Source organism: Mobula hypostoma, chromosome 2, assembly GCF_963921235.1.
Source record: "Mobula hypostoma chromosome 2, sMobHyp1.1, whole genome shotgun sequence".
NCBI classification, from domain to species: Eukaryota; Metazoa; Chordata; class Chondrichthyes; order Myliobatiformes; family Myliobatidae; genus Mobula; species Mobula hypostoma.
The window spans coordinates 33,044,232-33,063,709 of NC_086098.1; the positions used below are offsets into that span (position 1 = coordinate 33,044,232).

The following is a 19,478-nucleotide window of genomic DNA, read 5'->3' on the forward strand; positions in this document are numbered from 1 at the left end:
GAGACAATAAGTCGGCCAGGACAGGCAGGTTTGTGGATTTTGGGTAGGAGGTAGAAACGGGAGGTGCGAGGTGTGGGAACTATAAGTTTGGTAGCAGTGGATGGGAGATCCCCTGAGCGGATAAAGTCGGTGATGGTGTGGGAGACAATGGCCTGGTGCTCCTTAGTGGGGTCACGATCGAGGGGTAAATAAGAGGAGGTATCTGCGAGTTGTTGCTGTGCCTCGGCAAGGTAGAGGTCAGAACGCCAGACTACAACAGCACCCCCCTTATCGGCGGGTTTAATAATAAGGTTAGGATTAGTGCAGAGGGAGTGGAGAGCACAGCGTTCCAAAGGAGTGAGGTGGGAATGGGGACAAGGTGCGGTGAAGTCGAGACGGTTGATGTCCCGTCGGCAGTTAGCGATAAAGAGATCCAGAGCAGGCAGAAGACCAGAGCGGGGTGTCCATGAAAAAGAGGAGGGTTGTAGACGGGAGAAGGGGTCATCAATGGGGGTGGAAGAGTCCTTGCCGAAGAGGTAGGCTCGGAGACGGCGGAAGAAAAGTTCCGCATCATGGCGAACACGGAACTCGCTGAGGTGTGGGCGAAGGGGGACAAAGGTGAGGCCCTTACTGAGGACAGAGCGTTCTGCCTCCGACAGTTGAAGGTCGGAGGGGATGGTAAAGACCCGGCATGGATAAGAGCTGGGATCAGAGGGGGGAGGGGGGAGGCTGGGGGTGTCAATGGAGAGGGGAGGGTTGGGGTGAGAGGAAGATGGAGCCTCTGAGGGCCCAGGAGCTGACGGTGGGATCTGAGGATTTAAGGATGGTGTGTTGCCTCCCTGGTGCCAGGATCCAGGACGTCACAAACGAATTCCAGGGCATCCTCAAGGGAGAAGGTGATCAGCCGGAGGTGGTGGTGCATGTCGGCACAAATGACGTCGGGAGGATGAGGAAAGAAATTCTGCAGCGTGACTTCAGAGAACTCGAAAGAAGGCTGAAAAGCAGGACCTCCAGGGTGGTTATCTCCGGTTTGCTTCCAGTTCCTCGTGCTGGTGAGGGCAGGAACAGGGAGATAGGGGATCTGAAGGTGTAGCTGAGGAGCTGGTGCGGGAAGCAGGGATTTAGGTTCTTGGACCACTGGGATCTGTTTTGGGGTAAGAATGAATTGTACAGAAGGGACGGGTTGCATCTTAACAGACGGGGGACCAGCATTCTGGCAGGCAGGTTTGCCACTGCTACACGGGTGTGTTTAAACTAAGTAGTGGAGGGGGGGGAGGGGAAGAACTGGAAATATAAGAATGGAGTTAAAGGGAATGAGAGAATAAGAAAAGTTAAGAAAGACAACAGAATTAAAGGGATCGGAGAGTATGGCCAAGTGCAATAGGAATCAATGTGAAAGGTGAGGGGAGTAAAATTATTACTTTAAAAGGATTAAAAGTATTATATATGAATGCACGGAGTATAAGAAATAAAGTGGATGAGCTTGAGGCTCAGTTGGAAATTGGCAAGTATGATGTTGTGGGAATAACAGAGACATGGCTGCAAGAGGACCAGGGCTGGGAAATGAATATGCAGGGTATACATCCTATCGAAAGGACAGACAGGTTGGCAGAGGGGGTGGGGTGGCTCTGTTGGTGAGGAATGAAATTCAGTCACGTGCGAGGGGTGACATAGAATCAGAAGATGTAGAGTCAGTATAGATAGAACTGAGAAACTATAAGGGCAAAAAGACCCTGATGGGAGTTATCTACAGGCCCCCAAACAGTAGCCTGGATATAGGGTGCAAGTTAAATCAAGAGTTAAAACTGGCATGTCACAAAGGTAATACTACAGTTACTATGGGGGATTTCAGCATGCGGGTAGACTGGGAAAATCAGGTTGGTACTGGACCCCAAGAAAAGGAGTTTGTGGAGAGCCTCAGAAATGGATTCTTAGAGCAGCTTGTATTAGAGCCTACCAGGGAGAAGGCAATTCTGGATTTAGTTTTGTGTAATGAACCGGATTTGATAAGGGAACTCGAGGTAAAGGAGCCATTAGGAGGTAGTGACCATGATATGATACGTTTTAATCTACAGTTTAAGAGGGAGAAGGGAAGATCGGAAGTATCAGTATTACAGTTGAACAATGGGGACTATGGACCCATGAGGGAGGAGCTGGCCAAAGTTGACTGGAAAGATACCCTAGCAGGGATGACAGTGGAACAACAATGGCAGGTATTTCTGGGAATAATTCAGAAGGTGCAGGATCAGTTCATTCCAAAGAGGGAGAAAGATTCTAAGGGGAGTAAGGGGCAACCGTGGATGACAAGGAAAGTCAAGGACAGTATAAAAATAAAAGGGAGGAAGTATAACATAGCAAGGATGAGCGGGAAGCCAGAAGATTGGGAGACTTTTAAGGAGCAACAGAAGATAACCAAAAAGGCAATATGGGGGGAAAAGATGAGGTACAAAGGTAAGCTAGCCAAGAATATAAAGGAGGATAGTAAAAGCTTCTTCAGGTATGTGAAGAGGAAAAAATTAGTTAAGCCCAAAGTTGGGCCCTTGAAGACAGAAACGGGTGAAAATATTATGGGGAACAAGGAAATGGCAGACGAGCTGAACAGGTACTACTTTGGATCTGTCTTCACTAGGGAAGACACAAACAATCTCCCAGATGTAATAGTGGCCAGAGGACCTAGGGTAACGGAGGAACTGAAGGAAATTCGCATTAGGCAGAAAATGGTGTTGGGTAAACTGATGGGACTGAAGGGTGATAAATCCCCAGGGCCTGATGGTCTGCATCCCAGGGTACTTAAGGAGGTGGCTCTAGAAATCGTGGACGCCTTGGTAATCATTTTCCAATGTTCTATAGATTCAGGATCAGTTCCTGCGGATTGGAGGGTAGCTAATGTTATCCCACTTTTTAAGAAAGGAGGGAGAGAGGAAACAGGCAATTATAGACCAGTTAGTCTGACATCAGTGGTGGGGAAGATGCTGGAGTCAGTTATAAAAGATGAAATAGCGGCATATTTGGATAGCAGTAGCAGGATAGATCCGAGTCAGCATGGATTTATGAAGGGGAAATCGTGCTCGACTAATCTACTGGAATTTTTTGAGGATGTAACTATGAAAATAGACATGGGAAAGCCAGTGGATGTAGTGTACCTGGACTTTCAAAAAGCCTTTGATAAGGTCCCACATAGGAGGATAGTGGGCAAAATTAAAGCACATGGTATTGGTGGTAGGGTACTGACATGGATAGAAAATTGGTTGGCAGACGGGAAACAAACAGTAGGGATTAATGGGTCCCTTTCAGAATGGCAGGCAGTGACTAGTGGGGTACCGCAAGGCTTGGTGCTGGGAACCGCAGCTATTTACAATATACATTAATGATTTAGATGAAGGGATTAAAAGTAACATTAGCAAATTTGCAGATGACACAAAGCTGGGTGACAGTGTGAAATGTAAGGGGGATGTTATGAGAATGCAGGGTGACTTGGACAGGTTGAGTGAGTGGGCAGATGCAGTTTAATGTGGATAAATGTGAGGTTATCCACTTTGGTGGCAAGAACAGGAAGGCAGATTACTATCTAAATGGTGTCAAGTTAGGAAAAGGGGAAGTACAATGAGATCTGTGTGTCCTTGTTCATCAGTCTCTGAAAGTAAGCAAACAGGTAAGCAGGCAGTGAAGAAAGCTAATGGCATGTTGGCCTTCATAACACGGGGAGTTGAGTATAGGAGCAAAGAGGTCCTTCTGCAGTTGTACAAGGCCCTGGTGAGACCCCACCTGGAGTACTGTGTGCAGTTTTGGTCTGCAAATTTGAGGAAGGACATTCTTGCTATGGAGGGAGTGGAGCGTAGGTTCACTGGGTTATTTCCAAGGATGGCGGGAATGTCATATGTTGAAAGATTGGAGTGACTGGGCTTGTATACACTGGAATTTAGAAGGATGAGAGGGGATCTGATTGAAACATATAAGATTATTAAGGGATTGGACACGCTAGAGGCAGGAAACATGTTCCCGATGCTGGGGGAGTCCAGGACCACAGGCCACAGTTTAAGACTAATAGACAATAGACAATAGGTGCAGGAGTAGGCCATTTGGCCCTTCGAGCTAGCACCACCATTCACTGTGATCATGGCTGATCATCCACAATCAGTACCCAGTTCCTGCCTTATCCCCATAACCTTTGATTCCACTATCTTTAAGAACTCTATCCAACTCTTTCTTGAAAGCATCCAGAGACTTGGCCTCCACAGCCTTCTGGGGCAGAGCATTCCATATATCCACCACTCTCTAGGTGAAAAAAGTTTTTCCTCAACTCCCTTCTACATGGCCTACCCCTAATTCTTAAACTGTGGCCTCTGGTTCTGGACTCACCCATCAGCGGGAACATGCTTCCTGCCTCCAGTGTGTCCAATCCCTTAATAATCTTATATGTTTCAATAAGATCCCCTCTCAGCCTTCTAAATTCCAGAGTATACAAGCCCAGTCGCTCCAATCTTTCGACATATGACAGTCCCGCCATCCCGGGAATTAACCTTGTGAACCTACGCTGCACTTCCTCAATAGCAAGAATGTCCTTCCTCAAATTTGGAGACCAAATCTGCACACAGTACTCCAGGTGTGGTCTCACCAGGGCCCTGTACAGCTGCAGAAGGACCTCTTTGCTCTTATACTCAATTCTCCTTGTTATGAAGGCCAGCATGCCATTAGCTTTCTTCACTGCCTGCTGTACTTGCATGCTTGCTTTCAGTGACTGATGTACAAGAACACCTAGATCTCATTGTGCTTCCCCTTTTCCTAACTTGACTCCATTTAGATAATAATCTGCCTTCTCGTTCTTACCACCAAAGTGGATAACCTCACATTTATCCACATTAAACTGTATCTGCCATGCATCTGCCCACTCACCCAGCCTGTCCAAGTCACCCTGCATTCTCATAACATCCTCCTCACATTTCACACTGCCACCCAGCTTTGTGTCATCGGCAAATTTGCTAATGTTTCTTTTAATTCCCTCATCTAAATCATTAATATATATTGTAAACAGCTGCGGTCCCAGCACTGAACCATGTGGTACCCCACTGGTCACTGCCTGCCATTCCGAAAGGGACCCGTTAATCGCTACTCTTTGTTTTCTGTCAGCCAGCCAATTTTCAATCCATGTCAGTACTCTACCTCCAATACCATGTGCCCTAATTTTGCCCACTAATCTCCTATGTGGGACTTTAGCAAAGGCTTTCTGAAAGTCCAGGTACACTACATCCACTGGCTCTCCCTTGTCCATTTTCATAGTCACATCCTCAAAAAATTCCAGAAGATTAGTCAAGGGGTAGACCATTTAGAACGGAGTTGAGGAAAAATTTTTTCACACAGAGAGTTGTGGATATGTGGAATGCTCTGCCTAAGAAGGCAGTGGAGGCCAATTCTCTGGATTCTTTCAAGAAAGAGGTAGATAGAGCTCTTAAAGATAGAGTCAAGGGATATGGGGAGAAGGCAGGAACAGGGTATCGATTGTGGATGATCAGGCATGATCACAGTAAATGGCAGTGCTGGCTCGAAGGGCCGAATGGCCTACTCCTGCACCTATGTCTATTGTCTACTGTCTAATTCACATGCAGGGGTAATAAATGGAATTTCTTCTCATCTTTTGCAGGTAATTTAATTCATGCCAAAATGTGGCTTGATCTACCAGATTTCGGTTAAAATAAATAAAATTTCAGTAATCTCAAAGGGAAGCACATCCTGACTCAGACTTCAAATATCATGACAGTTGATAAGAAATTATCAATTGTGAGTAATGATTACGAAGTACTTTGGTCGACACCCCCCCCTATTGTACCACAAATCTGGCATATCAACATTCTGCCTAATGACCACTTCCTCTGCTTTCTAAATTCTCCAGGATTAGTTCTGCTGATGATTATGCAAGATAAATAGCTTATAAAAATTAACTCGCCAAACTTCGAGTGGAAAAAATGCAAAAATAATTTGTCTGTTCTTTAGCTTGCAACAGAACAATGCACTCAATGTAATCAATTATAAGTAATACAAAAAAACCTATAAACTTCAGAATATTCTTCATCCATTCTATAGTAACTGTAAATGGCATAGTGTAAACATATTGGTACTACTTACTAGTGTTTTTCTTTCTCAAAGCAAACTGTAAAATGCAACCTGATTTCGTATTTGATTATTCTATTCACAAAGACAAACATGGAGTTTGCAAGAAACTGCCAAGAGTTGTGAACATAGCTCAGCACATCATAGAAACTCTCTCTCCATCGACTCTGTCTACAGTTCCCGCTGCCCTGATAAGGAAGCTAACATAATTAGGATTAGGAAAAGGGGAGGTGCAACGAGACCTGGGTGTCATTGTACCCCAGTCATTGAAAGTGGGCATGCAGGTACAGCAGGTGGTGAAAAAGGCGAATGGTGTGCTGGCATTCATAGCAAGAGGATTCGAGTACAGGAGCAGGGAGGTACCACTGCTGTTGTACAAGGCCTTGGTGAGACCACATCTGGAGTATTGTGTGCAGTTTTGGTCCCCTAATCTGAGGAAAGACATTCTTGCCATAGAAGGAGTACAAAGAAGGTTCACCAGATTGATTCCTGGGATGGCAGGACCTTCATATGATGAAAGAATGGATCGACTAGGCTTATACTCGCTGGAATTTAGAAGATTGAGGGGGGGATCTGATTGAAACGTATAAAATTCTAAAGGGATTGGACAGGCTAGATGCAGGAAGATTGTTCCCGATGTTGGAGAAGTCCAGAACGAGGGGTCAAAGTTTGAGAATAAAGGGGAAGCCTTTTAGGACCGAGATGAGGAAAAACTTCTTCACACAGAGAGTGGTGAATCTGTGGAATTCTCTGCCACAGGAAACAGTTGAGGCCTGTTCATTGGCTATATTTAAGAGGGAGTTAGATATGGCCCTTGTGGCTAAAGGGATCAGGGAGTATGGAGAGAAGGCAGGTACAGGGTTCTGAGTTGGATGATCAGCCATGATCATACTGAATGGTGGTGTGGGCTCAAAGGGCCGAATGGCCTACTCCTGCACCTATTTTCTATGTTTCTATAATCAGCTCTACTCTACAAAGACCCTGCAACCTCGAAGATTTTCTGTTTCCTCCCTCCCATTATCAGAAGATACAAAAGGCTGAAAGCAAGTATCACCAGACTCGAGGACAATGCCTATCCTACTCTAATGTAAGGTTATAGAGTGGTCTACTAGTACAATAAGACTTCACAGTCTTTATAACTGTAACACAATTGCTTTTCCTTTGTACGAGGGGTGATTGATAAGTTTGTGGCCTAAGGTAGGAGGAGTCAATTTTAGAAAAATCTAGCACATTTATTTTTCAACATAGTCCCCTCCTACATGTACATACCTAGTCCAGCAGTTGTAGTCGTGGAGCATACGGACCTTGGACCTCCAGAAAGTGTCCAAGAAAGTGACCTTTTCTGCTCATCTAGTGAGTATGGATGACATGCAAAACAAAAGGTTTTCATTGTACCTTGGTACATGTGACAATAATTTACCAATTAGTTGGAAAAGACATCTTCTGGAGGATTTTGCTAATCAGTATCGATTGTAGGTCTTTATGAGCTCAGATATGACTGTCAAAACTGCAAAAGTTTAATATCTGCCTTTTTAAAAAATCAACCATACACACTAGATGAGGAGAAAAGGTGCATTTAAGATTTGAAATGAGCTTGAAGGCAGATGATCTCTGTCACGCCAAGGTTTCATTTCTGTGGTGTGGTCTACAATAGACATGATCAAATAACCAGATAAACTGGTTCTTGTGTATGCTAGTGAATTATGCAAAATATCAGTCAGACCAACCTCCAAAAGTGTCTGGTTTCAATCATACTCCCAAGGTTTCAGGTTGGTCAACAGGACAAGTAATGGGAACAGTGATATTGCCATTCAAAGAACACGAAAGGTAAAACAGTGTCTCCATCCACAACTGCATGACCAGATGAATGTGTTCCCAGATTTTCTAGTGTCAACACATTTTTACTGAACTATGAAGTACGCTATAAAAAACTGGATTTGTCCTCATTCACAAAGCTGGGCTGGCTACCTATAATGAACGTATAATGTGCCAAATGAAAAACACGGTGGAAATTAAAAACAAACTAAAATACATTTTGAAACATGTACAGTAGATTCTGGTTAATTAGGCTATTGGTTAATTAGGTTACTGGCTAATTGGGCAGCTATTTATTTGGGACAATTCTTAAAGAACAAAAAAACTAATCAAGAAAACAGCCTGGATACCCTTTGTTTATTTGGCATACCACGCCACTTAACCGGGACAGGAGACTGTTGCCAAACAGTTTCTAACTAGCATCAGTCGTGTGCACTTGCGTGACCATTCGTCACACTACACCGTGCTTAGAGCGAACAAATTTTAAATACTGTCAGTTGCATGTGTTTGTGTTCAAAAAGCAGTAATTCTTTATCGCTGATAGTTGGTGAGAAATAAGCAGTAAGATAACTCAGAGTTGTTTTACTCACCGTGGTTTCAAGCCTTCAGGCTTACAGATCCCAGAAACAGCTGGGAGTGCAAATGAAATGATTTCACTACTTCAACAAGTTAAGAACTTCTAAGAATTTGAAGGTATTGACAATCATCTTGAATGTTACAATTAAAATTGAAGATTTGGAAGATGCAATCATCAGAGGCATTGGATGAAGGCAGTCCATAATCCGCACTAGGTGTCTGCACTGATTTTGTTTATTTATGGTTACTCAAAAGAACATAGCAGTGTACACTGGATGAATCCCTCTGTCAATAACTATTAGGAACTAATACAGTTTATAGTACAGTAGAAATACGGGTAGTTTTCTAATTTGTTTTGTTTCATTTAAATTCATAATTTGCTACCCAGTTAAATGGTTGTTTCTTTTTTAAAAAACTGTTTCCATCAAACTTTGGGTAATTGGGCCAGCTGCTTAATTGGGCCAAAATGTACTGGTCCCGAAGTATCCCAATTAACCAGAATCCATTATAATCCAATTACTGGAAATATATTCGTTATAATTTACTCCTGACAACTGAAAGTTCATTATATTTCTCTGCAAATTATATTTTTATTCCAACATAGTGTAAACAAAATATACCACAAACAACTTTTTTAACATGATTGCATAGTTCAAAATTTTTGCCTTGCAAAACTAGTTGAATTTGCAATGGACTGCATACTTATAACTCTAGTTACAAGCCATTTACAGTACAAAGCAAGTGTTTTAATCTCCAAACAATTTTTGATCTTTCTGTGCCACACTGTAAAACCTTTTGTAATTAAATTGCTTAATTGTTACAAGCACTTAGTTTGCTGGTGGTAAAAGTACAAGAGAGAAAAAACATAACTGGAAACAGAAATACCTAAATTGACCCACATGTTCATCCAGCACAATGAGAAAGTAAATGGAAATCATAAACTTAACACACTTTCATTCTTTAATCAGTATCCTGCTACCTACCTACCGTTATACATACAAATGAGATTTGAATGATTACAAACAAGAAGATTTGTTATGTTCTTCTCATATCAAACCACCTTCCTGGTTAGCACCTTCAACTCAAGTAAAGTAACATTATATATAATCAACACACACAAAATGCTGGTGGAATGCAGCAGGCCAGGCAGCATCCATAGGAAGAAGCACAGTCGGCGTTTCAGGCCAAGACCCTTCGTCAGGACCTGACTGGGCAGTCCGTTTTGAGGATATGACCAAAAACGAAAAGAAAGAAAGACTTTCTGATTAAATCTAAAACTTCAAAAAAAGAAAGATTGAAAGAGTAATAAATCAAATTAAATGAAAATATTGGATAAAAGGTCGCCATATTTGCTCAAATTTAAAGGATGTATCAAATGTCCGACTTCTTATTTTCTCTAAACTTAAACAGGACATGACGGAGGAGAGCCAATAGAAGACCGTGGGTGGATTAGAATCCTTCCACTTCAATAAAATTGCTCTCCTAGCCAGTAAGGTCGAAAAGGCTATTATACCCCGAGCGGAAACAGGAATATTTCCTGCTTCCGATGGGATAATCCCAAAAATTGCCATAAGCAAATTAGGTTGTAGATCCAGATCCAAAACTTTTGACAGCATTTTAAAAACATCTCTCCAAAAGTTATCTAGCTTTATACAAGACCAATACATATGAGCTGAAGTGGCCAGCTCAGTATTACATCTGTCACAAATAGGATTAATATTAGAGAAAATACACGCTAGTTTATCCTTTGATATATGGGCCCGATGCACTACCTTAAACGGTATTAAGGAATGACAGGCACAAATAGATGAGTTGTTAACCGAATGAAAAATTTTACTCCACTGATTATCTGAAAAAGACTCTTGAAGTTCCGATTCCCAAGCGCGTTTAATTGTATCATCATGCTCTCCCACTGAGAGACCTGACACCTGACCAGGTTCATTTCCCAAGACCAGATCAAGTACAGCCTCTCCTCTTGTAGGCTTATTACATATTGTGTCAAGAAACCTTCCTGAACACACCTAATAAACTCTACCCCATCTTAACCCCTCACTCTAGGGTGATAGAACATAGAACATAGAATAGTACAGCACAGTACAGGCCCTTCAACCTACAATGTTGTGCCGACCCTTAAACCCTGCCTCCCATATAACCCCCCACCTTAAATTCCTCCATATACCTGTCTAGTAGTCTCTTAAATTTCACTAGTGTATCTGCCTCCACCACTGACTCAGGCAGTGCATTCCACGCACCAACCACTCTCTGAGTAAAAAACCTTCCTCTAATATCCCCCTTGAACTTCCCACCCCTTATCTTAAAGCCATGTCCTCTTGTATTGAGCAGTGGTGCCCTGGGGAAGAGGCACTGGCTATCCACTCTATCTATTCCTCTTATTATCTTGTATACCTCTATCATGTCTCCTCTCATCCTCCTCCTCTCCAAAGAGTAAAGCCCTAGCTCCCTTAATCTCTGATCATAATGCATACTTTCTAAACCAGGCAGCATCCAGGTAAATCTCCTCTGTACCCTTTCCAATGCTTCCACATCTTTCCTATACTGAGGCGACCAGAACTGGACACAGTACTCCAAGTGTGGCCTAACCAGAGTTTTATAGAGCTGCATCATTACATCGCGACTCTTAAACTCTATCCCTCGACTTATGAAAGCTAACACCCCATAAGCTTTCTTAACTACCCTATCCACCTGTGAGGCAACTTTCAGGGGTCTGTGGACATGTACCCTGAGATCCCTCTGCTCCTGCACACTACTAAGTCTCCTGCCATTTACTTTGTACTCTGCCTTGGAGTTTGTCCTTCCAAAGTGTACCACCTCACACTTCTCTGGGTTGAACTCCATCTGCTACTTCTCAGCCCACTTCTGCATCCTATCGATGTCTGTCTGCAATCTTTGACAATCCTCTACACTATCTACAACACCACCAACCTTTGTGTTGTCTGCAAACTTGCCAAACCACCCTTCTACCCCCACATCCAGGTCGTTAATAAAAATCACGAAAAGTAGAGGTCCCAGAACAGATCCTTATGGGACACCACTAGTCATAATCCTCTAATCTGAATGTACTTCCTCCACCACGACCCTCTGCCTTCTGCAGGCAAGCCAATTCTGAATCCACCTGGCCAAACTTCCCTGGATCCCATGCCTTCTGACTTTCTGAATAAGCCTACCATATGGAACTTTGTCAAATGCCTTACTAAAATCCATATAGATCACATCCACTGCACTACCCTCATCAATATGCCTGGTCACCTCCTCAAAGAACTCTATCAGGCTTGTTAGACATGATCTGCCCTTCACAAAGCCATGGCTGACTGTCCCTGATCAGACCATGATTCTCTAAATGCCCAGAGATCCTATCTCTAAGAATCTTTTCCAACAGCTTTCCCACCACAGACGTAGCTCACTGGTCTATAATTACCCGGACTATCCCTACTACCTTTTTTGAACAAGGGGACAACATTCGCCTCCCTCCAATCCTCCAGTACCATTCCCGTGGACAACGAGGACATAAAGATCCTAGCCAGAGGCTCAGCAATCTCTTCCCTCGCCTCGTGGAGCAGCCTGGGGAATATTCCGTCAGGCCCCGGAGACTTATCCGTCCTAATGTATTTTAACAACTCCAACACCTCCTCTCCCTTAATATCAACATGCTCCAGAACATCAACCTCACTCATATTGTCCTCACCATCATCAAGTTCCCTCTCATTTTGTTTTAACTCAGAGAGTGGTGGATGCCTGAAATGTGCTGCCTGGTTTGCTGGAAGAGGCAAATACGCTAGAGGCTTTTAAAGCAACGTTTGGATAGGCACATGGATGCAAGGAAGATGGAGGGATATGGACATGCTATAGGTAGGAGGAATTAGTGTTTTCGATTTGCTTTTTAGGTGGTTCTGTTTCTGTTCCTGTGTTGTACTGTTCCACTGTACGTTCAATTATCTCCATGGTCTGGCAGGCAAGGACTGCTGTTTCTGACTGGGCCAAACTTGCGTCGTGCTTCTGAAGAGGAAGGGCTAGACCAAGCAGTCACTCTGATCCTCCAGGTTGCAGTCGGGTACAGGCCGAACAATCATGTCCCGTTAAGTTGAAATGTTACAGAATGCTGGCAAGAGAAACTGACTACTGTGTAATATCCTTCAGGAATCGATGCCTGATTTGATTACCATCAGTGAAAACCTCCTAAAGGAATCTAACACCAAGACAAAAATATCAAAATTGTTTTCAGAACATAAGACCAGAAGATATAGGAGCAGAATTTATCCATTTGACCCATCGTATCTGTTCCGCCATTTCATCATGGCTGATCCAATTTTCCTCTCAGCCCCAATTTCCTGCCTTCTCCCCATATCCCTTCATGCCCTGACCAATCAAGAATCTATCAACCTCTGCCTTAAATAATCATAAAGATTTAGCCTCCACAGCTGCCTGTGGCAAAGAATTCCATAGATCTACCTGAAGGTATTCCTCCTCATCTCCATTCTAAAAGGACGCCCCTCTATTCTGAGGCTGTGTCCTCTGGTCTTAGACTCTCTCAACATGAAAAATACACTCTCCACACCCACACTATCAAGGCCTTTCACCATTCATCACCCCTCATTCTTCTCAATTCTGGTGAATACAGGCACAGAACCACCAAACACGTGAGTAATATTTGAAATAGGAAAGCAAGCACAGGGTAGAGACAAAAGTGAAAAACAGTAAAATGAAACTGAAACCTGGGAACAGCTTTTTAAAAAAATCAAGACGTCACAGAAACAGACAGTCGAGGAGGAGCTTTGTTGCTGCCTCAAGTCCAAATGTGGTCCGCTGGTGCAGGCCAGCGCTGATGCCGCACTGTTCCAGGGACCCAAATTGGTCCAGACTTTGGTGTCAACGCAGGTTCTCTCTGTGACTTCAAGTCGCTGGATACTCTGGTTTCCTCCCGTGTCTCAAAGATTATAACTGGCTACTGTCAACGCCAATTACTTCTAATTATGAGTAGCAGAAGAACTTCGGGGGAGGAATGAGGGGGTTGGTTACAGGAGGGAGGGAGAGAATGGGTGCAAGGGTTTTGGGAGAGAATGGGACAAAACAGGTCACAGGGAGATATGTGGGGGAATGGGACTTGTGGGACTGCACCCAGAGCATTTCCATTGCCCCACTACCTTTTTCCCGTAACCTACTGTCCCCAGGTTCCCTTTGAAAGCCTCCCCTCCTGCCTCAAATTCACCATCACACCTATACCAGCAGCACTTGATAGTGGACTGGCAACCTAGAAGCTCACGTGTGTAACTGTAACACACCGGAAGCGCTGAAAGGCCATTCTGTGCTGGATGTAAGTAAGCGTAGAAAAGTCAAAAAAGAGTGACTGCACAAGACACTTATGGTAGGAAGCCTTTGGGCTGTTCACAATGCAGTCCTTGTGAACCAGCATTTTCTTTGATTACACAATCTGAACATATTGTTTATTGTCTATGGAACTAGTATGATATAAATGGTATGGTTTGATAACTGCCATTTCACATCATGAGGTGAAATTTCTGGAAAATTCTCTTTAAAAAGGCAGTGTATTAATCTTACAAATTAAATTAGATCAGTCCATTAAATAAATAGAGATCATCTGATCTTCATACTCATGACCCAGCGGTTACCAATATAGTAGGATTTATACAAATATTGTTTTGTTGTTTCCTTTCAGGCAGCATTTTTGCGGTTTCCATAATGTACGACAACAAGTTGCTAACTCAGCACTCAACCCAGCACAGATGGAAAGCGTGCAAAGGAGCCGGGCAGATTTGAACTCAGGATCACTTGTCCTGTGCTGATGCCACTACACCACCAGCCAGCATTTGTACAAATATATGAAAACCTTTTTCTTCCCCGAGATTTCCTGCATTGTTTGTGGCACGTTATGTCATGGCAGAGGGATAGCCTCACCTCTCAGTCCTAATCCTGTTGCCTGGACTAGCAAATAGTGACAAGCGCTCAAAGCAATGGATATAGAAAAGATTGAATCCCTCCATCCCCACTACCAACTGCTCCCTCCCTGTCTGGCTGGAATGTCTGAAAAGCTAAACCAGGAACCAAAACTGCTCGCTTCCTGTTTTAACAGTGACCGAGAGAAGAAATAACACCTAATATACTCTCATGAAACAGGTAAAGTATTGATTATTATATTCTGAAGAAACCCTTATTTTGACAGCCTGACAGTACAGATTCAAGACTGTATGCAGGTTCAAATATATTTGACACAGGTGCCTTTGCAGTATTCATGGAAGCGGGCTGAGTCCTCTTGGCACAAGACGGAAAAGAACAAGCCTGTAAATTCCACCATCCTGGACGTACCCCTTCACCTCATGACTGGGCCCAGCCACAGACATAATATGAACACTATCTACTCTTTATGTCCACAATCTAATTTTCATCAGAGTAGTTCTCGATCAACATTCCACCCTCCCAACATGGCATCAACCCCAACGTCTTGTACCTTCCACTTGGCCCCACTGCTCTCGCCTCAGCTGTAGCTTGTATCACGGATTTCCCAGACTTAACAAGTCCAAAGTCCTAGAACTGTGTGGGTGGGTAATCAACAAGGAAAATAAATCTTCAATTAAAAGATGGATGAAAAAGTGCAGCATCCCCACTGACATGAGAATCAGCTGATGGTGACGTTCAGAGTGGAGGTGATGCATTTCAAAAATGGCACTGAGGAACTCTAATCAGGAGCACAAACATGCTCACCATAAATGGTGGGAGGACTACAAACTACCCACGAGCCTGTCGCATCAGTCGTGGAGTCTGCAGTTCCCTCTTTGGCTTCACTAGCCATCTCATAATCAATATAACCAGAGTAAAATCTATTCATCCTCTGTGACTAAGGATTGCCTAAGATGCAGATCACCATGATGACATTACCATTAATGTCCCTGAAAATTTAGTCATGAACTCCTTCTACATGCTGCCAAAGATGAGAATAGTCCCTGTTATCTAGCCCAAAAGAAATCACACAGAAAATGAAAAAAAAAAGACAAATCACAGACACATTTCTATTGCTCCACAAACAGGTGATTTGTTGTATCAGATCAGGAAATAAAATACCTACATTCTTGCAGACAAAAAAAAGCAGTGATCGCCTGAGGCCAAGGCTATGACTAACTACAAGGATCTGGGTGCAAGTATGAAATCGGATATGGGGCAAACCAATGTGCACAAGTGGACAGGCTGGCCGGGAGAACTTGAGCCAGTCAAAGCATAAAGGAGTGTTTCAGCAACAAATGGGCAAATACGGAGGTGGATGTCGGCAACCTTTTAGAAACGGAAAGGTGGACTGAAAATGAACAAACTCAACGTCAAATTGGATGCTAAAGTCACATACCAGCCATATGGTAAAAAAAAACACAACAGTGCCTCTCTCATCTTAGTCTGTTGAAGAAGTTCGGCATGAGTCCCCAAATCCTAAGGACTTTCTACAAGGGCACAACTGAGAGCATCCTGACTGGCTGCATCACTGCCTGGTATAGGAACTGTACCTCCCTTAATTGCAGGACTCTGCAGAGAGTGGTCCGGACAGCCTAGCTCATTTGGAGATGTAAACTTCCCACTATTCAGGACATTTCCAAAGACAGGTGTGTAAAAAAGGGCTGAAGGATCATTGGGGACCTGAGTCACCCCCACCACAAACTGTTCCAGCTGCTACCATCCGGGAAACGGTACTGCAGCATAAAAGCCAGGACCAACAGGCTCCAGGACAGCTTCTTCCACCAAGCCATCAGACTGATTAATTCATGCTGACACAACTGTATTTCTGTTATATTGACTATCCTGATGTGCATACTATTTATTACAAGTTACTATTAAATTGCACATTTAGATAGAGATGTAATGTAAAGAGTTTTACTTCTCATGTATGTGATGGATGTAAGAAATAAAGTCAGTTCAATTCCATAAGACTGGTTGCAATCGGTAGGTGTGGAATCAAGTATATGGAAAGGACTAGCTGAAGACAATGTTTTTTTGCATTTTCGTATATAATCAGGGGATTTTGTCAATCAAATACTGAGTATTCAATAAGCAACATGAAAAGTCCCTACTGTTTGGTTGAGACAGATGAAATTAGGTGTTGTCAACGTACAGTCGGGATAGACACATTTTTGATAAATATGGTGGAAGGCAGCACTAGGTGAGTGGGATAAGACCTTAGACAAACCCCTGTAGACAGCAGAAATACTGGCATGAAAATGGGATATGATCTCATTTTGCATTTTATTTGCCCTCCCGGGGATTGTTACATCATGCTTTGATTATGACGTTTACGAGTTGATCATGTGGTTCACAGTCACTGCCAATCATGATATTCCAAAAATAAAAGACAAAAAAAGAAAATAGAAAAGATGCCTTAATCTTCTAATTTAATTACGTGAAACCTTAGCCTCTACTATCCATCACACGCGTTCCCAGATTCTATTTTAAGAACGCGCCATTTATGTACAGATGAAAAACAAAACGATTTCCAATCAGCCCTGTGCAGCAGGCAAACGCTCAGGATTATGAAATGTACAATAGAAAATGTGCATCAAACAAAATGAAATGGGGCTAATATTAAAGACGACCTTCTGCATTACCTGTGCAACTGATCCACGCTCCGCTGACCGACGAAGTGCAATCGTGCGCTGGGAGCTAGCGGCAGTGCCGATGGTGGGGAAAGGTTTGCGAGCGTCTGACCTTAATTCAAAGTGCACAGCTCGGGGAACTACGGCCACTCCTGAGTAGAGATATGCCTTCCAGTTCGGCCGGAACTTACAGGCGAACACAAATTACGCTGAAAGAGACCCGAAGAGAATAGAGAACACCAAAAGCAAATGAGAGAAAAAAATGAAGAAACTACACCCTTACGTGACTTCCGCGTCCTGAAGGTTAAGCGGGTCTGATTGACAGAAGAAACTGGCGCACGCAACGGGGGCTGGGCTTCGCGGCTGGCCGCTGCAGAATTACTGTTACACATTGATAATTATGACAGCGTGTATTTATTCAATTAACCTCAAAGTAATAACTTATTTGTTAGATGCTTAAAAACAGAAAAATGCAGGAAACATTCAGCAGCTCAAGCAGTATCTATGGAGACACAGTCTAACGTTTTGCAGAACTCGGAAAGAGGGCAAACAAGTTATTTTAAGTTGCTGGTAGAACGACGGGGGGTGGACAGTACAAGGAGATGCTGTCTGATGCAATGAGACCAAGTTATTGATGAAACTATTTGTTTGATAGATTATTGAGGGCCCTAAACAAAAAGAACATGCAAATATTCTGAAAGTACTCATCAGAGCAGGCAATGTTAACGGAGAGAGAAATGAAATTGAGTGACTGTTGCACATAGATGACCTGCCTGGAGCCAGCCATTCTGGATATTTATATATTCTTGCAATACAGCATGGAACGGGCCAAAGAGAGAAAGTAATCTGCCCAAAATAGCTGCATTCAATATTGCTTATGGAAGACTGTAATGTGCTTGAATGAAGGTTGAGATGCTGCACCTCAAGCTTGTGCTGTGTCTTCTTGTAACAAAGCCACAAGCCTAGAAAGATGAGTCCAAAGGGCTGGGATTGGAATCAATGTCAAATTCAACAATTTCAAGTAACTCACTTTCTTGTTTGAATCAGAATTAGCCAGTTCTGCTGTAGGTTGCCGTCCACAGTATTATTTCCAGTGTTTTCCCTACCACCTCTGCCTGACCTGCTGAGTATTCCCAGCATTTTTAGTTCAGCGTGTTTACTCTGTTTGTATTAGGTGTAAAGTGGATGGATTTAATTTATGAAACAATCATTATAATGCAGATTTATTGTAAGCTCCTCATAGAATCTTAGAAATTTAGAGTGCATTGGAATTCAGTGTATCATATTCTCACCAGTTTAAATATAGTTCATCCAGTCTTTCATAATTTACATAGATTTCTGATGTTCCAGGAGATTTGGGGTGAATGTTTTAATTATAAAATGTAACCATTGTTGACTTGACAGCACCACCCCATATTGCCTTGTGAAAATAACGGTGAGTTTTGAAACACAAGAGATGATGCAGGTACTCCCAAAATGATGGGAGTTCTGTGATTTGGACTCAGTGGTGATGAATGAACAACAATTTTTTCAAATTAGAGAAGATTGTCTTTAACTTTTTGGAATGTCTACTGCCGTTCCTGGTTTGATCCCTTCACCTGACAGGAATGATAAAGAGAGGGATGTAAGACCATAAGACAGAGGAACAGAATTAGGCCATTTGGCCCATCGAGTCTGCTCTGCCATTTCACCATGGCTGATCCAGTTCCCCTCTCAGCCCAAATTTCCTGCCTTCTCACTGTATACCGAAGAACTTGGCTTCCACAGCTGACTGTGGCGAAAAATTCCACAATTTCACCGCTCTCTGGGTAAAGAAATTCCTCTTCATCTCCGTTGTAAATGGATGTCCCTCCATTCTGTGGCCGTACCCTCTGGTCCTAAACTCTCCCAGCATAGGAAATATCCTCTCCACACCCACTCTATCAAGGGCTTCTAGGACCCTTAATGAATCCTGATGAAGGACCTCAGCCCAAAATGTCGACTCTTTACTCTTTTCCATAGATTCTGCCTGGCCTGCTGAGTTCCTCCAGTATTTTGCATGTGTTGCTTGGATTTCCAGCATCTGCAGATTTTCTCATCTTTATACATAAACAAAGACTGACAACCAACCAATGTGTAAAACAAGACAAATTGTGCAAATTTTTAAAATAAATAAATCAATAAATTGCACTGAGAACATGAATATAGAGACTTCAAATGAGTCTGTAGGCTGCAGAATCAGTTTAGAGTTGAGGTGAGTGAAGTTATTCAAGATGTATCAGAAGCCTGATGGTTGGAGGGTAATAACTGCTCCTGAACCTGCTGGTGTGGGGCCTAAGCTTCTGTATCTCCTGCGTGATGTTGGTAGCGAATGAAACTAACCTCCCACCACTCATATTCGGCACCTCCTGGCCCACATTG

At 43.1% G+C, this 19,478-nt stretch overlaps 1 protein-coding gene across 2 annotated transcripts in view; it reads right to left on the bottom strand.

Moving 5' to 3' along the window:
• enpp4 (ectonucleotide pyrophosphatase/phosphodiesterase 4) overlaps positions 1-17,446 on the bottom strand; it is a 45,352-nt gene extending 27,906 nt beyond the window's left edge. Inside the window, exon 1 of one of the 2 annotated variants that reach the window (XM_063035187.1) lies at positions 7,354-7,405. The gene's annotated coding sequence lies outside the window, so the exon portion shown is untranslated. Of the gene's footprint in view, positions 1-7,353; positions 7,406-17,090 lie in introns of those variants that run through there. The other variant, XM_063035181.1, reaches the window with a different exon arrangement.
• Between the last annotated feature and the right edge of the window lie 2,032 nt (positions 17,447-19,478).